The sequence below is a fragment of the Apodemus sylvaticus genome, chromosome 1 (assembly GCF_947179515.1).
Source record: "Apodemus sylvaticus chromosome 1, mApoSyl1.1, whole genome shotgun sequence".
NCBI classification, from domain to species: domain Eukaryota; kingdom Metazoa; phylum Chordata; class Mammalia; order Rodentia; family Muridae; genus Apodemus; species Apodemus sylvaticus.
Genome location: NC_067472.1, coordinates 152619673 through 152634143, shown reverse-complemented (window position 1 = coordinate 152634143; position 14471 = coordinate 152619673). Strand labels below are relative to the sequence as shown.

At 44.9% G+C, this 14471-nt stretch overlaps 5 non-coding genes across 5 annotated transcripts; all 5 read right to left on the bottom strand.

Annotated features, from left to right (window-relative positions):
- Positions 1–1816: 1816 nt before the first annotated feature.
- LOC127676431 (small nucleolar RNA SNORD116) lies at positions 1817–1910 on the bottom strand. The gene has a single exon (XR_007975909.1). It is a non-coding gene; the product is annotated as a small nucleolar RNA SNORD116 (small nucleolar RNA).
- Positions 1911–4460: 2550 nt separating this feature from the next.
- On the bottom strand, positions 4461–4554 carry LOC127676359 (small nucleolar RNA SNORD116). Its single transcript, XR_007975841.1, has one exon. It is a non-coding gene; the product is annotated as a small nucleolar RNA SNORD116 (small nucleolar RNA).
- Positions 4555–7107: 2553 nt separating this feature from the next.
- On the bottom strand, positions 7108–7197 carry LOC127676463 (small nucleolar RNA SNORD116). Its single transcript, XR_007975940.1, has one exon. It is a non-coding gene; the product is annotated as a small nucleolar RNA SNORD116 (small nucleolar RNA).
- Positions 7198–9741: 2544 nt separating this feature from the next.
- LOC127676436 (small nucleolar RNA SNORD116) lies at positions 9742–9835 on the bottom strand. Its single transcript, XR_007975914.1, has one exon. It is a non-coding gene; the product is annotated as a small nucleolar RNA SNORD116 (small nucleolar RNA).
- A 2553-nt stretch (positions 9836–12388) lies between these two features.
- On the bottom strand, positions 12389–12482 carry LOC127676357 (small nucleolar RNA SNORD116). The gene has a single exon (XR_007975839.1). It is a non-coding gene; the product is annotated as a small nucleolar RNA SNORD116 (small nucleolar RNA).
- Between the last annotated feature and the right edge of the window lie 1989 nt (positions 12483–14471).

Sequence of the window (14471 nt, the reverse complement as noted above, 5' to 3'; positions counted from 1 at the left end):
TACTATATTAACAAGAAATTCAGGGCACATGATACAGCATGTAGCAAGAAAATTGCACTAACATGGGCAATCACACTTCTGCTTCAGTATAAAAGGTGAGAATGTGGAGTCGGCTCTGGGGAAGTTCACCACAAATATGTCCTTTCAGGGATGTCGATCTGGTCCACATACGTATCTTCCATCATGGCTCTTATCCTACTCTGACTTCTTCAACTGGCTACTGGAATGAGGCAGAAATCAAACAAGTAAACTGATTCTGCTTTCAAGCTCATAAGTAGCAGGCTTTACTGGCTCTGGAACAACATATCTCTCTGACTCTCTGTATCTCTCTCTCAATATTTTTCTCTAGCTCTCTCTCTGTCTTTGTCTCTGTCTCTTGGTGTGTGTATGTTATGAGTGTGTGTGTATAGAGGTGCGTATGTGGGGGTTTGTGGGGGGGGTGTTTGTCTGTGTTTCTTTGTGTGTGTTTCTGTGTGGCTCTCTCACTTTCCTTGATAAGCTCTCAGTGGTGGTTTCATGCCTCTTTGGTCCATCTTTTGTCTTCTCTTTTGTCTCTTGTGAATAGTTCGTCTTTCATGGGACCACCATAGTTTATCTGCTATGCAATGATCTTTCTTTGCTGAAAAGAATTATCACGACAAACCCCTCAGTAGCACCAACAGAGGCATGCCACATTGGGACTTAGATCCTCTAATCCGTTGTTCAAATTGACTCATGGCCATCAATTTAATCAACTATGCAACCTCCATTTAAAAATTCCAGTTTTTCTTTGAAAGTGCCAATGAACATTCGTCTCAAGCTAGGTTTCAAGGATATCCTGAGAACCATTGAGCATTTCCTCCTATGAACAGCTAGCAATTGGCTTTAAGGTAGATTTAATTCACTATCTCAGAAAATATAATAGTACCATGATCCATGAGTTTGTAGTTTTGAAGGAAGATCGTTCCGGTATTTTCTCATAAGCCTACCTTTGTGAGCAGATCTCAAGGATCTGTAACTTTGACATTTTGAAGGAGGCCTGGAACAATGTGGGAAGATATCAAGGGATATCTCAAACACACGATTTAACGGATATCTCCACCACACTATTTAAGACAAATGCATTCATTAAATGTGGAGGTTCCTGCCCAATCTCCCTCCACACATCAATTTCAGTCACTGGTCTGCAAATCTCATGCTTTGACCTGAGTCCACCAACGGCTCATGAATCCAGGGACATAAGGAATTGTGTCAATCAGGTCGAACCTTACAGGAGACATGTCTAGCATCATCTCTAATTGATCAACCTTGCTCTATTTCTAAGCTATTTGCGTGGGAATCTTGCAGACTTCAGGCCACAAAGTCCCCTCTTGTCCACTTTAATCTTCCACAGTCTATAAAAGTGCCCAAGCTATGCTACTCAATCAGGCTACACTTCTCCTGCAGCCTGCACTCCATTGTCTCTCTGCCTGGCAACATTAGTGTGTTATCATTCATGTCAGCATTTCAGAAAAGCCTCAAAGCCATATGAAGAGCCAAACTTTGGTGCCAAACCTATTCCTTCTGCTTCAAATTCCAGTGTCCTTTAGGGCTGCACAACACTCCTTGAGCAAGCGGCTCTACCTTCTAAGTCCCTGCCAAGAATGAAATCAAAAGCTACGAGAGGAAGCTCAAGAACAAAAGGGCCTGCCATGGTCTCGGCCATGGTTTCCTGAGGAGTAGGGCAAGCACATACCCATTTTTAGTGTGTCTGGCTAAAGCCCGAGGAAGCAAGGGCAAAGGGGTGCTTGGCCTGCCTGTTTCTGATGCCCATAGGACCTGTAGGACCCCAAATGCCGGACCTCAGTTTCGATGAGAGATGCGGTACTGAGTTTTCACTCATTTTGTTCAGCTTTTCCAAGGAATGTTTGACTGTGAATCATCATTGATCCAAGCACTCTGCAGTGCCTTTCACAAAGACCTTGTGGGTACTCTGGAGTGCTTGGGTGTTGGGAGAGCAAGGAACTGCCGGCCATTGCCCATTCATTTCTAGGGATCAATCAATCGGCCTAAGCTCCAAACAAGGGAGAACCAGAGGCACTAATCCTGCTTCGTGTCCCTAAACCACAGGGCACAAACCGTAAAGTTCCTCACAGCTCTACCAAGACCTGAGCACATTGAGTTCCTGGAGCAAATTCATGTGTTCCTTACCTTTTCTCTAAGGTACCCTTGAGCAAGGCAGCAACAGTTAGCCAGTTCATCGGATGATCAGTGCGGTGCCATGACCAGTCAACCAATGTTGGTGTGTTAATTTCTTCTGAGTGTCACCACGGGCCCTTGCTGGAAAGGAATGCCACCCTGTGAGACAGCAAAAGCACATGCCGCCATTTTAGTGGGACCCATGCAAAGCAAGAATGAAGATGAGCTTACTGAGTCCTTTGGGCTTGTCAGATTTTACAAACACCCATAACACTCCTGCTCTTGTCAACCTGTAGGCTTCCTCCATACACATAGGGGCTATGTGTCCACTCTGACCTCGGCTGGGGACATAGCACGCCCTTTGTTATCAAGTGCTTGCTGGGCTTTCACCTCCATCCAAGGCCTTAACGATGAAATTGGAGCTGCTCCACTGATGAACCGCAAATTCCAAGATGACCTGAACACCAACCTACTCGACAACAGTTCTCTACTATATTAACAAGAAATTCAGGGCACATGATACAGCATGTAGCAAGAAAATTGCACTAACATGGGCAATCACACTTCTGCTTCAGTATAAAAGGTGAGAATATGAAATCGGCTCTGGGGAGGTCACCACAAATATGTCCTTTCAGGGATGTCGATCTGGTCCACATAAGTATCTTCCATCATGGCTCTTATCCTACTCTGACTTCTTCAACTGGCTACTGGAATGAGGCAGAAATCAAACAAGTAAACTGATTCTGCTTTCAAGCTCATAAGTAGCAGGCTTTACTGGCCCTGGAACAACATATCTCTCTGACTCTCTGTATCTCTCTCGCAATATTTTTCTCTAGCTCTCTCTCCGTCTTTGTCTCTGTCTCTTGGTGTGTGTATGTTATGAGTGTGTGTGTATAGAGGTGCGTATGTGGGGGTTTGTGGGGGGGTGTTTGTCTGTGTTTCTTTGTGTGTGTTTCTGTGTGGCTCTCTCAATTTCCTTGATAAGCTCTCAGTGGTGGTTTCATGCCTCTTTGGTCCATCTTTTGTCTTCTCTTTTGTCTCTTGTGAATAGTTCGTCTTTCATGGGACCACCATAGTTTATCTGCTATGCAATGATTTTTCCTTGCTGAAAAGAATTATCACGACAAACCCCTCAGTAGCACCAACAGAGGCATGCCACATTGGGACTTAGATCCTCTAATCCATGGTGCAAATTGACTCATGGCCATAAATTTAATCAACTATGCAACCTCCATTTAAAAATTCCAGTTTTTCTTTGAAAGTGCCAATGAACATTGGTCTCAAGCTAGGTTTCAAGGATATCCTGAGACCCATTGAGCATTTCCTCCTATGAACAGCTAGCAATTGGCTTTAAGGTAGATTTAAATCACTATCTCAGAAAATATAATAGTACCATGATCCATGAGTTTGTAGTTTTGAAGGAAGATCGTTCCGGTATTTTCTCATAAGCCTACCATTGTGAGCAGATCTCAAGGATCTGTAACTCTGACATTGTGAAGGAGGCCTGGAACAATGTGGAAAGATATCAAGGGATATCTCAAACACACGATTTAACGGATATCTCCACCACACTATTTAAGACAAATGCATTCATTAAATGTGGAGGTTCCTGCCCAATCTCCCTCCACACATCAATTTCAGTCACAAGTCTGCAAATCTCATGCTTTGACTTGAGTCCACCAACGGCTCATGAATCCAGGGACATAAGGAATTGTGTCAATCAGGTGGAACCTTACAGGAGACATGTCTAGCATCATCTCTAATTGATCAACCTTGCTCTATTTCTAAGCTATTTGCGTGGGAATCCTGCAGAATTCAGGCCACAAAGTCCCCTCTTGTCCACTTTAATCTTCCACAGTCTATAAAAGTGCCCAAGCTATGCTACTCAATCAGGCTACACTTCTCCTGCAGCCTGCACTCCATTGTCTCTCTGCCTGGCAACACAAGTGTGTTATCATTCATGTCAGCATTTCAGAAAAGCCTCAAACCCATATGAAGAGCCAAACTTTGGTGCCAAACCTATTCCTTCTGCTTGCAATTCCAGTGTCCTTTAGGGCTGCACAACACTCCTTGAGCAAGCGGCTCTACCTTCTAAGTCCATGCCAAGAATGTCATCAAAAGCTACGGGAGGAAGCCATAAGAACAAAAGGGCCTGCCATGGCCTTGGCCATGGTTTCCTGAGGAGTAAGACAAGCACATACCCATTTTTAGTGTGTTTGGCTAAAGCTCGAGGAAGCAAGGGCAAAGGGGTGCTTGGCCTGCCTGTTTCTGATGCCCATAGGACCTGGAGGACCCCAGGTGCCGGACCTCAGTTTCGATGAGAGTTGCGGTACTGAGTTTTCACTCATTTTGTTCAGCTTTTCCAAGGAATGTTTGACTGGGAATCATCATCGATCCAAGCACTCTGCAGTGCCTTTCACAAAGACCTTGTGGGTACTCTGGAGTTCTTGGGTGTTGGGAAAGCAAGGAACTGCCGGCCATTGCCCATTCATTTCTAGGGATCAATCAATCGGCCTAAGCTCCAAACAAGGGAGAACCAGAGGCCCTATTCCTGCTTCGTGTCCCTAAAGCACAGGGCACAAACCGTACAGTTCCTCACAGCTCTACCAAGACCTGAGCACATTGAGTTCCTGAAGCAAATTCATGTGTTCCTTACCTTTTCTCTAAGGTACCCTTGAGCAAGGCAGCAACAGTTAGCCAGTTCATCGGATGATCAGTGCGGTGCCATGACGAGTCAACCAATGTTGGTGTGTTCATTTCTTCTGAGTGTCACCACGGGCCCTTGCTGGAAAGGTGTGCCACCCTGTGAAGACAGCAAGAGCACATGCTGCCATTTTAGTGGGACCCATGCAAAGCAAGAATGAAGATGAGCTTACTGAGTCCTTTGGGCTTGTCAGATTTTACAGACACTCATAACACTCCTGCTCTTGTCAACCTGTAGGCTTCCTCCATACACATAGGGTCTATGTGTCCACTCTGACCTCGGCTGGGGACATTGCACGCCCTTTGTTCTCAAGTGCTTGTTGGGCCTTCACCTCCATCCAAGGCCTTAAGGATGAAATGTGAGCTGCTCCACTGATGAACCGCAAATTCCAAGATGACCTGAACACCAACCTACTCGACAACAGTTCTCTACTATATTAACAAGAAATTCAGGTCACATGATACAGCATGTAGCAAGAAAATTGCACTAACATGGGCAATCACACTTCTGCTTCAGTATAAAAGGTGAGAATGTGGAGTCGGCTCTGGGGAAGTTCACCACAAATATGTCCTTTCAGGGATGTCGATCTGGTCCACATAAGTATCTTCCATCATGGCTCTTAACCTACTCTGACTTCTTCAACTGGCTACTGGAATGAGGCAGAAATCAAACAAGTAAACTGATTCTGCTTTCAAGCTCAAAAAGTAGCAGGCTTTACTGGCCCTGGAACAACATATCTCTCTGACTCTCTGTATCTCTCTCTCAATATTTTACTCTAGCTCTCTCTCCGTCTTTGTCTCTGTCTCTTGGTGTGTGTATGTTATGAGTGTGTGTGTATAGAGGTGCGTATGTGGGGGTTTGTGGGGGGGTGTTTGTCTGTGTTTCTTTGTGTGTGTTTCTGTGTGGCTCTCTCACTTTCCTTGATAAGCTCTCAGTGGTGGTTTCATGCCTCTTTGGTCCATCTTTTGTCTTCTCTTTTGTCTCTTGTGAATAGTTCGTCTTTCATGGGACCACCATAGTTTATCTGCTATGCAATGATTTTTCCTTGCTGAAAAGAATTATCACGACAAACCCCTCAGTAGCACCAACAGAGGCATGCCACATTGGGACATAGATCCTCTAATCCATGGTGCAAATTGACTCAAGGCCATAAATTTAATCAACTATGCAACCTCCATTTAAAAATTCCCGTTTTTCTTTGAAAGTGCCAATGAACATTGGTCTCAATCTAGGTTTCAAGGATATCCTGAGACCCATTGAGCATTTCCTCCTATGAACAGCTAGTAATTGGCTTTAAGGTAGATTTAAATCACTATCTCAGAAAATATAATAGTACCATGATCCATGAGTTTGTAGTTTTGAAGGAAGATCGTTCCGGTATTTTCTCATAAGCCTACCATTGTGAGCAGATCTCAAGGATCTGTAATTTTGACATTGCGAAGGAGGCCTGGAACAATGTGGAAAGATATCAAGGGATATCTCAAACACACGATTTAACGGATATCTCCACCACACTATTTAAGACAAATGCATTCATTAAATGTGGAGGTTCCTGCCCAATCTCCCTCCACACATCAATTTCAGTCACAGGTCTGCAAATCTCATGCTTTGACTTGAGTCCACCAACGGCTCATGAATCCAGGGACGTAAGGAATTGTGTCAATCAGGTGGAACCTTACAGGAGACATGTCTAGCATCATCTCTAATTGATCAACCTTGCTCTATTTCTAAGCTATTTGCATGGGAATCTTGCAGACTTCAGGACACAAAGTCCCCTCTTGTCCACTTTAATCTTCCAAAGTCTATAAAAGTGCCCAAACTATGCTACTCAATCAGGCTACACTTCTCCTGCAGCCTGCACTCCATTGTCTCTCTGCCTGGCAACACAAGTTTGTTATCATTCATGTCAGCATTTCAGAAAAGCCTCAAATCCATATGAAGAGCCAAACTTTGGTGCCAAACCTATGCCTTCTGCTCCAAATTCCAGTGTCCTTTAGGGCTGGACAACACTCCTTGAGCAAGCGGCTCTACCTTCTAAGTCCCTGCCAAGAATGTCATCAAAAGCTACGGGACGAAGCCACAAGAACAAAAGGGCCTGCCATGGCCTCGGCCATGGTTTCCTGAGGAGTAGGACAAGCACATACCCATTTTTAGTGTGTCTGGCTAAAGCCCGAGGAAGCAAGGGCAAAGGGGTGCTTGGCCTGTCTCTTTCTGATGCCCATAGGACCTGGAGGACCCCAGGTGCCGGACCTCAGTTTCGATGAGAGTTGCGGTACTGAGTTTTCATTCATTTTGTTCAGCTTTTCCAAGGAATGACTGGGAATCATCATCGATCCAAGCACTCTGCAGTGCCTTTCACAAAGACCTTGTGGGTACTCTGGAGTGCTTGGGTGTTGGGAGAGCAAGGAACTGCCGGCCATTGCCCATTCATTTCTAGGGATCAATCAATCGGCCTAAGCTCCAAACAAGGGAGAACCAGAGGCCCTAATCCTGCTTCGTGTCCCTAAAGCACAGGGTACAAACCATACAGTTCCTCACAGCTCTACCAAGACCTGAGCACATTGAGTTCCTGGAGCAAATTCATGTGTTCCTTACCTTTTCTCTAAGGTACCCTTGAGCAAGGCAGCAACAGTTAGCCAGTTCATCAGATGATCAGTGCGGTGCCATGTCCAGTCAACCAATGTTGGTGTGTTCATTTATTCTGAGTGTCCCTTGCTGGAAAGGAATGCCACCCTGTGAAGACAGCAAGAGCACATGCCGCCATTTTAGTGGGACCCATGCAAAGCAAGAATGAAGATGAGCTTACTGAGTCCTTTGGGCTTGTCAGATTTTACAGACACCCATAACAGTCCTGCTCTTCTCAACCTGTAGGCTTCCTCCATACACATAGGGGCTATGTGTCCACTCTGACCTCGGCTGGGGACATAGCACGCCCTTTGTTATCAAGTGCTTGCTGGGCCTTCACCTCCATCCAAGGCCTTAAGGATGAAATGGGAGCTGCTCCACTGATGAACCGCAAATTCCAAGATGTCCTGAACACCAACCTACTCGACAACAGTTCTCTACTATATTAACAAGTAATTCAGGGCACATGATACAGCATGTAGCAAGAAAATTGCACTAACATGGGCAATCACACTTCTGCTTCAGTATAAAAGGTGAGAATGTGGAGTCGGCTCTGGGGAAGTTCACCACAAATATGTCCTTTCAGGGATGTCGATCTGGTCCACATAAGTATCTTCCATCATGGCTCTTATCCTACTCTGACTTCCTCAACTGGCTACTGGAAGGAGGCAGAAATCAAACAAGTAAACTGATTCTGCTTTCAAGCTCATAAGTAGCAGGCTTTAATGGCCCTGGAACAACATATCTCTCTGACTCTCTGGATCTCTCTCTCAATATTTTTCTCTAGCTCTCTCTCCATCTTTGTCTCTGTCTCTTGGTGTGTGTATGTTAAGAGTGTGTGTGTATAGAGGTGCGGATGTGGGGGTTTGTGGGGGGGGTGTTTGTCTGTGTTTCTTTGTGTGTGTTTCTGTGTGGCTCTCTCACTTTCCTTGATAAGCTCTCAGTGGTGGTTTCATGCCTCTTTGGTCCATCTTTTGTCTTCTCTTTTGTCTCTTGTGAATAGTTCGTCTTTCATGGGACCACCATAGTTTATCTGTTATGCAATGATTTTTCCTTGCTGAAAAGAATTATCACGACAAACCCCTCAGTAGCACCAACAGAGGCATGCCACATTGGGACTTAGATCCTCTAATCCATGGTGCAAATTGACTCATGGCCATAAATTTAATCAACTATGCAAAATCCATTTAAAAATTCCCGTTTTTCTTTGAAAGTGCCAATGAACATTGGTCTCAAGCTAGGTTTCAAGGATATCCTGAGACCCATTGAGCATTTCCTCCTATGAACAGCTAGCAATTGGCTTTAAGGTAGATTTAAATCACTATCTCAGAAAATATAATAGTACCATGATCCATGAGTTTGTAGTTTTGAAGGAAGATCGTTCCGGTATTTTCTCATAAGCCTACCATTGTGAGCAGATCTCAAGGATCTGTAACTTTGACATTGTGAAGGAGGCCTGGAACAATGTGGAAAGATATCAAGGGATATCTCAAACACACGATTTAACAGATATCTCCACCACACTATTTAAGACAAATGCATTCATTAAATGTGGAGTTTCCTGCCCAATCTCCCTCCACACATCAATTTCAGTCACAGGTCTGCAAATCTCATGCTTTGACTTGAGTCCACCAACGGCTCATGAATCCAGGGACATAAGGAACTGTGTCAATCAGGTGGAACCTTACAGGAGACATGTCTAGCATCATCTCTAATTGATCAACCTTGCTCTATTTCTAAGCTATTTGCGTGGGAATCTTGCAGACTTCAGGCCACAAAGTCCCCTCTTGTCCACTTTAATCTTCCACAGTCTAAAAAAGTGCCCAAGCTATGCTACTCAATCAGGCTACACTTCTCCTGCAGCCTGCACTCCTTTGTCTCTCTGCCTGGCAACACAAGTGTGTTATCATTCATGTCAGCATTTCAGAAAAGCCTCAAACCCATATGAAGAGCCAAACTTTGGTGCCAAACCTATTCCTTCTGCTTCAAATTCCAGTGTCCTTTAGGGCTGCACAACACTCCTTGAGCAAGCGGCTCTACCTTCTAAGTCCCTGCCAAGAATGTCATCAAAATCTACGGAAGGAAGCCACAAGAACAAAAGGGCCTGCCATGGCCTGGGCCATGGATTTCTGAGGAGTAGGACAAGCACATACCCATTTTTAGTGTGTCTGGCTAAAGCCCGAGGAAGCAAGGGCAAAGGGGTGCTTGGCCTGCCTGTTTCTGATGCCCATAGGACCTGGAGGACCCCAGGTGCCGGACCTCATTTTCGATGAGAGTTGCGGTACTGTGTTTTCACTCATTTTGTTCAGCTTTTCCAAGGAATGTTTGACTGGGAATCATCATCGATCCAAGCACTCTGCAGTGACTTTCACAAAGACCTTGTGGGTACTCTGGAGTGCTTGGGTGTTGGGAGAGCAAGGAACTGCCGGCCATTGCCCATTCATTTCTAGGGATCAATCAATCGGCCTCAGCTCCAAACAAGGGAGAACCAGAGGCCCTAATCCTGCTTCGTGTCCCTAAAGCACAGGGCACAAACCGTACAGTTCCTCACAGCTCTACCAAGACCTGAGCACATTGAGTTCCTGGAGCAAATTCATGTGTTCCTTACCTTTTCTCTAAGGTACCCTTGAGCAAGGCAGCAACAGTTAGCCAGTTCATCGGATGTTCAATGAGGTGCCATGACCAGTCAACCAATGTTGGTGTGTTCATTTCTTCTGAGTGTCACCACGGGCCCTTGCTGGAAAGGAATGCCACCCTGTGAAGACAGCAAGAGCACATGCCGCCATTTTAGTGGGACCCATGCAAAGCAAGAATGAAGATGAGCTTACTGAGTCCTTTGGGCTTGTCAGATTTTACAGACACCCATAACACTCCTGCTCTTGTCAACCTGTAGGCTTCCTCCATACACATAAGGGCTATGTGTCCACTCTGACCTCGGATGGGGACATAGCACGCCCTTTGTTATCAAGTGTTTGCTGGGCCTTCACCTCCATCCAAGGCCTTACGGATGAAATATGAGCTGCTCCACTGATGAACCGCAAATTCCAAGATGACCTGAACACCAACCTACTGGACAACAGTTCTCTACTATATTAACAAGAAATTCAGGGCACATGATACAGCATGTAGCAAGAAAATTGCACTAACATGGGCAATCACACTTCTGCTTCAGCATAAAAGGTGAGAATGTGGAGTCGGTTCTGGGGCAGTTCACCACAAATATGTCCTTTCAGGGATGTCGATCTGGTTCCACATAAGTATCTTCCATCATGGCTCTTATCCTACTCTGACTTCTTCAACTGGCTACTGGAATGAGGCAAAAATCAAACAAGTAAACTGATTCTGCTTTCAAGCTCATAAGTAGCAGGCTTTACTGGCCCTGGAACAACATATCTCTCTGACTCTCTGTATCTCTCTCTCAATATTTTTTTCTAGCTCTCTCTCCGTCTTTGTCTCTGTCTCTTGGTGTGTGTATGTTATGAGTGTGTGTGTATAGAGGTGCGTATGTGCGGGCTTGTGGGGAGGTGTTTTTCTGTGTTTCTTTGTGTGTGTTTCTGTTTGGGTCTCTCCCTTTCCTTGATAAGCTCTCAGTGGTGGTTTCATGCCTCTTTGGTCCATTTTTTGTCTTCTCTTTTGTCTCTTGTGAATAGTTCGTCTTTCATGGGACCACCATTGTTTATCTGCTATGCAATGATTTTTCCTTGCTGAAAAGAATTATCATGACAAAACCCTCAGTAGCACCAACAGAGGCATGCCACATTGGGACTTAGATCCTCTAATCCATGGTGCAAATTGACTCATGGCCATAAATTTAATCACCTATGCAACCTCCATTTAAAAATTCCAGTTTTTCTTTGAAAGTGCCAATGAACATTGGTCTCAAGCTAGGTTTCAAGGATATCCTGAGACCCATTGAGCATTTCCTACTATGAACAGCTAGCAATTGGCTTTAAGGTAGATTTAAATCACTATCTCAGAAAATATAATAGTACCATGATCCATGAGTTTGTAGTTTTGAAGGAAGATCGTTCCGGTATTTTCTCATAAGCCTACCATTGTGAGCAGATCTCAAGGATCTGTAACTTTGGCATTGTGAAGGAGGCCTGGAACAACGTGGAAAGATATCAAGGGATATCTCAAACACACGATTTAACGGATATCTCCACCACACTATTTAAGACAAATGCATTCATTAAATGTGAAGGTTCCTGCCCAATCTCCCTCCACACATCAATTTCAGTCACAGGTCTGCAAATCTCATGCTTTGACTTGAGTCCACCAAAGGCTCATGAATCCAGGGACATAAGGAATTGTGTCAATCAGGTGGAACCTTACAGGAGACATGTCTAGCTTCATCTCTAATTGATCTACCTTGCTCTATTTCTAAGCTATTTGTGTGGGAATCTTGCAGACTTCAGGCCACAAAGTCCCATCTTGTACACTTTAATCTTCCACAGTCTATAAAAGTGCCCAAGCTATGCTACTCAATCAGGCTACACTTCCCCTGCAGCCTGCACTCCATTGTCTCTCTGTCTGGCAGCAAGAGTGTGTTATCATTCATGTCAGCATTTCAGAAAAGCATCACACCCATAGGAACAGCCAAACTTTGATGCCAAACCTATTCCTTCTGCTTCAAATTCCAGTGTCCTTTAGGGCTGCACAGCACTCCTTGAGCAAGCGGCTCTACCTTCTAAGTCCCTGCCAAGAATGTCATCAAAAGCTACGGGAGGAAGCCACAAGAACAAAACGGCCTGCCATGGCCTCGGCCATGGTTTCCTGAGGAGTAGGACAAGCACATACCCATTTTTAGTGTGTCTGGCTAAAGCCCGAGGAAGCAAGGGCAAAGGGGTGCTTGGCCTGCCTGTTTCAGATGCCCATAGGACCTGGAGGACCCCAGGTGCCGGACCTCAGTTTCGATGAGAGTTGCGGTACTGAGTTTTCACTCATTTTGTTCAGCTTTTCCAAGGAATGTTTGACTGGGAATCATCATCGATCCAAGCACTCTGCAGTGCCTTTCACAAAGACCTTGTGGGTACTCTGGAGTGCTTGGGTGTTGGGAGAGCAAGAAACTGCCGGCCATTGCCCATTCATTTCTAGGGATCAATCAATCGGCCTAAGCTCCAAACAAGGGAGAACCAGAGGCCCTAATCCTGCTTCGTGTCCCTAAAGCACAGGGCACAAACCATACAGTTCCTCACAGCTCTACCAAGGCCTGAGCACATTGAGTTCCTGGAGCAAATTCATGTGTTCCTTACCTTTTCTGTAAGGTACCCTTGAGCAAGGCAGCAACAGTTAGCTAGTTCATCGGATGATCAGTGCGGTGCCATGACCAGTCAACCAATGTTGGTGTGTTCATTTCTTCTGAGTGTCACCACGGGCCCTTGCTGGAAAGGAATGCCACCCTGTGAAGACAGCAAGAGCACATGCCGCCATTTTAGTGGGACCCATGCAAAGCAAGAATGAAGATGAGCTTACTGAGTCCTTTGGGCTTGTCAGATTTTACAGACACCCATAACACTCCTGCTCTTGTCAACCTGTAGGCTTCCTCCATACACATAGGGGCTATGTGTCCACTCTGACCTCGGCTGGGGACATAGCACGCCATTTGTTATCAAGTGCTTGCTGGGCCTTCACCTCCATCCAAGGCGTTAAGGATGAAATGTGAGCTGCTCCACTGATGAACCGCAAATTCCAAGATGACCTGAACACCAACCTACTGGACAACAGTTCTCTACTATATTAACAAGAAATTCAGGGCACATGATACAGCATGTAGCAAGAAAATTGAACTAACATGGGCAATCACACTACTGCTTCAGTATAAAAGGTGAGAATGTGGAGTCGGCTCTGGGGCAGTTCACCACAAATATGTCCTTTCAGGGATGTCGATCTGGTCCACATAAGTATCTTCCATCATGGCTCTTATCCTACTCTGACTTCTTCAACTGGCTACTGGAATGAGGCAAAAATCAAACAAGTAAACTGATTCTGCTTTCAAGCTCATAAGTAGCAGGCTTTACTGGCCCTGGAACAACATATCTCTCTGACTCTCTGTATCTCTCTCTCAATATTTTTCTCTAGCTCTCTCTCTGTCTTTGTCTCTGTCTCTTGGTGTGTGTATGTTATGAGTGTGTGTGTATAGAGCTGCGTATGTGGGGGCTTGTGGGGGGGTGTATTTCTGTGTTTCTTTGTGTGTGTTTCTGTGTGGCTCTCTCACTTTCCTTGATAAGCTCTCAGTGGTGGTTTCATGCCTCTTTGGTCCATCTTTTGTCTTCTCTTTTGTCTCTTGTGAATAGTTCGTCTTTCATGGGACCACCATAGTTTATCTGCTATGCAATGATTTTTCCTTGCTGAAAATTATTATCATGACAAACCCCTCAGTAGCACCAACAGAGGCATGCCACATTGGGACTTAGATCCTCTAATCCATGGTGCAAATTGACTCATGGCCATAAATTTAATCAACTATGCAACCTCCGTTTAAAAATTCCAGTTTTTCTTTGAAAGTGCCAATGAACATTGGTCTCAAGCTAGGTTTCAAGGATATCCTGAGACCCATTGAGCATTTCCTCCTATGAACAGCTAGCAATTGGCTTTAAGGTAGATTTAAATCACTATCTCAGAAAAAATAATAGTACCATGATCCATGAGTTTGTAGTTTTGAAGGAAGATGGTTCCAGTATTTTCTCATAAGCCTACCATTGTGAGCAGATCTCAAGGATCTGTAACTTTGACATTGTGAAGGAGGCCTTGAACAATGTGGAAAGATATCAAGGGATATCTCAAACACACGATTTAACGGATATCTCCACCACACTATTTAGGACAAATGCATTCATTAAATGTGGAGGTTCATGCCCAATCTCCCTCCACACATCAATTTCAGTCACAGGTCTGCAAATCTCATGCTTTGACTTGAGTCCACCAACGGCTCCTGAATCCAGGGACATAAGGAATTGTGTCAATCAGGTGGAACCTTACAGGA